This window comes from Dermacentor silvarum, chromosome 6 (assembly GCF_013339745.2).
Source record: "Dermacentor silvarum isolate Dsil-2018 chromosome 6, BIME_Dsil_1.4, whole genome shotgun sequence".
Classification (NCBI taxonomy): domain Eukaryota; kingdom Metazoa; phylum Arthropoda; class Arachnida; order Ixodida; family Ixodidae; genus Dermacentor; species Dermacentor silvarum.
In genome coordinates, this window is record NC_051159.1 from 167178956 (window position 1) to 167184955 (window position 6000).

General features: G+C 46.5%; 1 long non-coding RNA gene across 1 annotated transcript in view; it reads left to right on the forward strand.

Moving 5' to 3' along the window:
• The window catches only part of LOC125946447 (uncharacterized), a 35938-nt gene extending 32809 nt beyond the window's left edge, over window positions 1–3129 (forward strand). Inside the window, exon 5 of the long non-coding RNA XR_007467594.1 lies at window positions 3060–3129. This is a non-coding gene — a long non-coding RNA (uncharacterized LOC125946447). The remainder of the gene's footprint in view (window positions 1–3059) is intronic.
• Window positions 3130–6000: the final 2871 nt, after the last annotated feature.

Sequence of the window (6000 nt, forward strand, 5' to 3'; positions counted from 1 at the left end):
CGGCGTCGCCGTCGTCGTCGCCGTCGCCGTCAGGTTCCCTATAGATAAAATCTTCACCGCGCGCCGTATGCCCGAGCGGAAGCGTGCGGGGACGCGCGCTATCACGGAGAGCGAACGCACTCATCTCCCACGCGCAAGCAAGGCAGCAGGAAGCCAGCGCCGGAGGGAGCGGGGGGGGGGGGGGGGGGGGGGCACTACTACTCTGCCAACAACCGCGCTCGTCCCTCGTCCGCACCGTCTCTTATCTCCACACGGCTCTGACCTTTATGCGCCGTGCATTCGCCGCTCAGTTTCCGTTGAAGCGATAGACCGCACGTACCTTCGCCCGCTGCGGCGTATGCTTGCTGCCAGCGTTTTGACAGTCGTTGTCTGCAGTCTTCAGTGCGATCTATTCGTGTTTGTTTGCGCGCGCTCACACCACGCTTGTTCATTCAGTTAGTAATAGTCGGGCCACATTTTCCAACGCACGCTACACATGCAATGCTGCCCGGATCGGCTGTGCAACGCTAGAGGTGTGTCCCTTCGCACGCACTGCCCACGGGAAGCGCTACTCATCAACACCACCGTTTCACAAGCGCCTTCTCGTGGTCATCGAGTCTCTCTTCATGTCGGTCTACTTACGGCGCAGCACACCTGCTTACTTAATCAGCTCATGTTTACTACAATTCACATTGCTACCAAAGCCGCTCATCTTACTTCGTATGACATTGCTGTGTTGCTATCGCATTCATTGCTTCGCCCTTAGGGCGAAACTGTGACATTTTTTGGTTTCGGTTTCGATGGCAATGCTTTCGATTTTGCTTTATCTTTTGCTGTTAAAATGTTCAACTACGTCGTCTGTAGCGGAGCGTAAGAGCTTTAATATTTTATTTTAAAGCCATGTGGTACATACAGACGTAATAAACTCGCGGATCGCAACCTTATTACCGAAAAAACCGCCAAGCCTCTCGAATAACCTAAGCAAGGCTGAATTAGCTCATGCAGATTGGGAAAATAATGTGATCAAAGGTGTTCTTATTGCAATTTTTTAACGTTCATGAGCCGCTTTTCTCAGTTGAACACAATAGGAAGCAGTCATTCCATAAAATTTTTTTTTTTTTCATTTTTACATTGGGAATTTCACATAAAAATACTGGATAACACACCTGATAAAGACACAGACCAAAGAATGTTTTGGCCATGACAAGCAACGCGCCAAGTCAAACTGGCGTTTGCGATCCGGCCGCAGCCTAGGCATCATGCATGTGCAGTAAGGTAAAAAGGCTTCACAAAACGATCCCAAATGCGTATTGCACTGCTCGATAGAGAGAAATAACTTTATTCTACTATTTAAAAAAATGTATCGATGCCCTCACTCCAGGGCGTCGCTTGCGGCGTGCTTCAGCGCTTGCCGATGAAGTCCGCAAGGAATCGTTGGTCTTGAAGAGCGGTTGCAGCGGTCAGCCACTTGGTGGAAGGGATGAGTGGGAGAGATGAAGGTTTGCATAAGGGGGTCGAGCCAAATAAAACGTTTGTGTGATGATACCGGATGAACCACAGATACAGATTCTGTGCTTTAAACCGAAGGCTGTTACGAGGGACTTTTGGAAAATTACGCGTTGGAAGTGATGCTCCTCCGGAAAAGACGGGTGCAAAAACAAAGGGGTGGCTGCACGGCAAACGGGCACCACGGCTCATGTTCTATGCTACACGTGCAAAATACGCTCGCCCAGCATAACAAACGCCTAGTTAACAATCTTCTTAACGTACGAAACAACAAAATTACAGCCACAAAAGTGAGGCGACGCGTTGAAATGCGCGGTGGGGTGGGCGTAACCAGCGGCACATGACCGGCGCAGCATCAACGTTTCTATGGAAACGGGACGCGTGGACGCAACCCAGTGGATGTATGATAAGCTGTCTACCTTTGAGGTGAAGTGGACATCACTACGCTACTTGAGCGTCTCGTCAGACGCTTACGTACTCGGCCGCAAAACAGCTCGAGTGTCCGCTCTTTACGTAGGGTATGTTTCTCTGTCTGCGCTTCCGAGAGGGGGTCAGGGTGCCGTGAGGTGGGAAGGCTACGCTCGTCCGCGGCGTCAGCTGCTGAGGTCAGTCCGCGGTACCAGCCTGTGTGAAGGGAATCACTGCACCTGCAAGGAGCGATGGCGTTTGTTACAACGTGACGAAACGCACCTGGTCCGAAAGTGAACATGAAATGTTTTCCATGATTGATGTTAGCTAATGAACTAATTAAGCGGCATTTAAAAATACTCTAAGGAGCGCCACATGACGGCAGATCTTAAGTCGTCGGTTTCTTTCAGCTGCGGTTAACCACTATTTTACATAATTTGTTCCAATTACGTGAAACACCCTGTATATTTAGCAAATGTGAGCGCCCAATTCTCCCTCTCCAGTTGAATTAGTTGAAAAGGCGGACTTCTCGGGAAACTCCGATGTGGATTCCGTTCATATACAAAGTTTCACCAATTACAAATTTCACCGAAATTTCACAATTAAACCTCAAAATATTTATTTATGAGTGCTTGTTCAAATTGCAGAATTCTTTATTATGGACAGTAATTAGGTTACATACATTCCACAGAATATCCTTTTACTAGGGCCAGTTGCGAGGTATCAGTTCGAAAATGGCGCTGCAAAAAAAACATTGGTTTGATTCTTAAAATTTCTTAAAAGCCTCTCTGGCATACTGCGATACAAAATTCAATGTAAGATAGGTTGCTTTCGTCGAACAATTCAAGCATTGAAATCTCGAAAATGCCACTAATATTTAGCTTAGTCACTCCTGAGTCATAACTGGTATGATTGGCATTTATGCGCTTGCATTTTCTGGAAAAATGAAAGCAATAACTTGCATTCCACCCGACAGTAGCACAAAGGTGAGATATGCAGTCTCAGAGCTGCGACAACATTTGCAGGCTTTGTTGTATTTTTAACCTAACCTTTTGTCCTTGAATCTCGGCTCGCCATTCGCGGTGTATGACTATCTCTATCGTGTGCAGAACTCGCTGACCGTTTAGCTCATTCTAGACCCTTTATTTAACATTTATTTCTTGCAGAAGATGACATCTCTGGCGACGCTGGCAGCACTGGTGGACAATCGGGAAATTACCAAGGAGGAGGAGGAGGTAAGGTCACGCCCACAACTGCAAATGCAGAAGCGGGACTGGGCAGTGGGAGGCATGTATATCGATACTTTCTCTACACTCTCTGTAGATATTTGAATATTGTTACTAGACGTACTGTAACTCTCTGATGTTTTTCCAGTAACTGTAAGCATTATCCGGTATCTAGAATGAAGAAAAATTGATGTTTAAAGGGTTTTTCTGCAAAAAAAGGGACAAAAACCATGTTTAACAGAAGGCAAAAACGAAGCTATCAGAATATTCATTTTTTTATTAATGATATCTACAACAAATCTACAACAATCTTCGAACAACGTTGCTTTTTTTATATACTGATGACTGTATGTGCTTTTCTACGTCGTGTTAGTCCCTTCTATTACACTGTACTTGGTGTACAATGCATGCAACACTTGTTTTACTAGAGGGACGAGTCTACCTTTTTCACCGTACAGTACACTCCCTCCGTAGTTTATGCGTTTAATGCTTCGTTACTACTTCTTTTAACTTGTATTGCCAAACGACGGGGGCAAGTAATTCCAACTTGGCCGTTTCTGCGTTATTGTCATAACCTTCTACATATCTGCTATTGTTCTTTGGTGACCAGAAAACTTTAGCAAGCTTTTTTTCAGCTTGATTTCCTAACCCGCCTTATCGTATGCGAGAAAAATAAAGCAGCAACCATTTCCATATGACATGCGTGAATGGTGTGTATTGTTGTATGCACCAAACGTGAAAGAATTATATTCCGTTCTTTAGTAAAAAAAAAAAAAATTGCCGCGTATCTGCGTGCTTCGCTGCAAATGTCGTCGAAAGACGATAGTCTTCTGCCGGCCGTACTACATGAGTGCTGGTCTGATCCGCGGCCACCCGTGATGCTGTTCTCGTACCATTTCCGTCCTGGCATGAAGGTTTGTTTGAACAGATTTCATTTTACCGCATTATTTCATCAAGCGGCCATTTATGTTTTGCCCTGCCTCAGACAGCGCTTCCTTTATGTTGAATCGGCCGCATCTGGCTGGCACTGATAAAATTGAGGAGGCGCTGCGTGAGACATGGACGCCATCTGGCAATACATAGGGAAACATGAGCTTGTGCAGAGGGTTTCCTTCCTCCATGGCAAAGGGCGCTCGTCGGCGCGCAGTCGGGGAACGTCGTTCGTAGGCGCGCATAGCATGGCATTTTCAGTGCAGCTTAAGAAACTAGGGTCTTTAGAGTTACGTATCTATGTATTTTCTATTAAAGGAACACGCCTCCTAATACTTACCTAGTAATGTTGTGCCTCAGATATGCGTAATATTTACTTTGTGATCAGAGTCGGTACCTCCATGAGGGCGCACATAGTTTCAAGTTCGATCAGCCGCATCTTCTTCCCTACGCAAAAAAGCGAATATGTGGGAACAACATACGATACTTTTGTCAACATACGAACAATGTGACCTTATGGTATCACTTGAGCGTGCTAAGGTGGATACGTGGGATGCGCGGAATTATGTGTGGCACGTTTCGCGGCATCCATACACGTCGAAGTCAGTGCAGATACGTACAACTAGTTAATAGAGGAAATATTCATCGGCCATTCCACTCTGTGAAAGGCGGTTGACCAGCGAAGCTGCTATGGTAGAGCTCTTACTCCCTAGGCGGCACGGGCGCATTCTCGTTCTCTTATTTACCTCCGCATCGGCGTCGTGACGTCGACGGTCAAATTCCCGCCGCTGCTCTCGGCGTCGTTCTTAGTACATTCGCTGTTCCTCGGGCGTACGAACCAGTCGCGACCGTCCCATGGCAACGTCGGAGCGAGAATTAGCCTCTATCCGCTTATAGGACAGGCACTACGTCACAGACAAGTGGTTTCAGACACTGGTAGCCGCTAAAACCGCGCTTCTATGCGAAAGAAATGGACGTTTTCTTTCCCTTTGTGGTTTTTTCGCTCCCTCACACTCGCTTTTGCGCTTACTCGCTCACCTTCTAGAAGGGGGGGGGGGGGTTGATCGCTAACAAACGGAATGCCCTGTCCATCTACAGCTTCGCCGCAAAATAAAAGGGGTCGTTGGATAATTAGGGGATCCGCACAAATAGGCAGGCGGTCGCAAAAGGAGGACAGACGGCTAGAGCTGACAAACTATGGGCATACAGAGGCCGTCAGCGATACAGAGACCGCCAGGCGATAAATAGAGACAGAAAGGGGATACAGAAAGAGAGGAAAGAAAGAGCCTTGATATTTTCTGATACCTGTGGTGATTTTAAGGCAGCCTAGTGCGGTCACGAGTTGATTGTAGTCAGTGGTGTTCTTAAATGAAAGAGTGCAAGGGGTCATTTGCTTGTTGGTAAAGCCTTACCGCGGAAACTACAGATGAAAGTATAATGGAAACGCACAAGGACACCATGAACTCTGTTTCAGTAGTTCCGGTGCTATCCTTCAGTATAGCAATGACGTGTACCACTTTGCCCAACTGTCTACTTTCCGCTGCTAGCAATCGCGCGTTTCCGTGCCGTCGACGTCGCGACAATCTCAGAATCTGCGATAGGAACAAAAATTTTATTGGAAGTTGAATTACTAGGAAGCGCACTATACACGGTTTACGAGCATTCTTACGTGCACACATGTTACGTTTTCTGAAGAACGTCAGCGTAGTAATTTTTTATTCGCAAAAAGTTCTTAAGGGCGCAATCGGCTTTTTATACTTGATTCACCTACTACGACGACTTTAGCGAAGGGTAAATTTTTCATGTAAGCAAGAAATAGGTCATCGGGGCCGTACTCCAAACTTTGTTATAAATTCGACCACGTGGAGATTACAGTGCCCCTACATATAAAGAGTTTTAATTTATTGCAGGTACCCCACCAGCGAAGACGACTGCAGCGGATACGCTACCG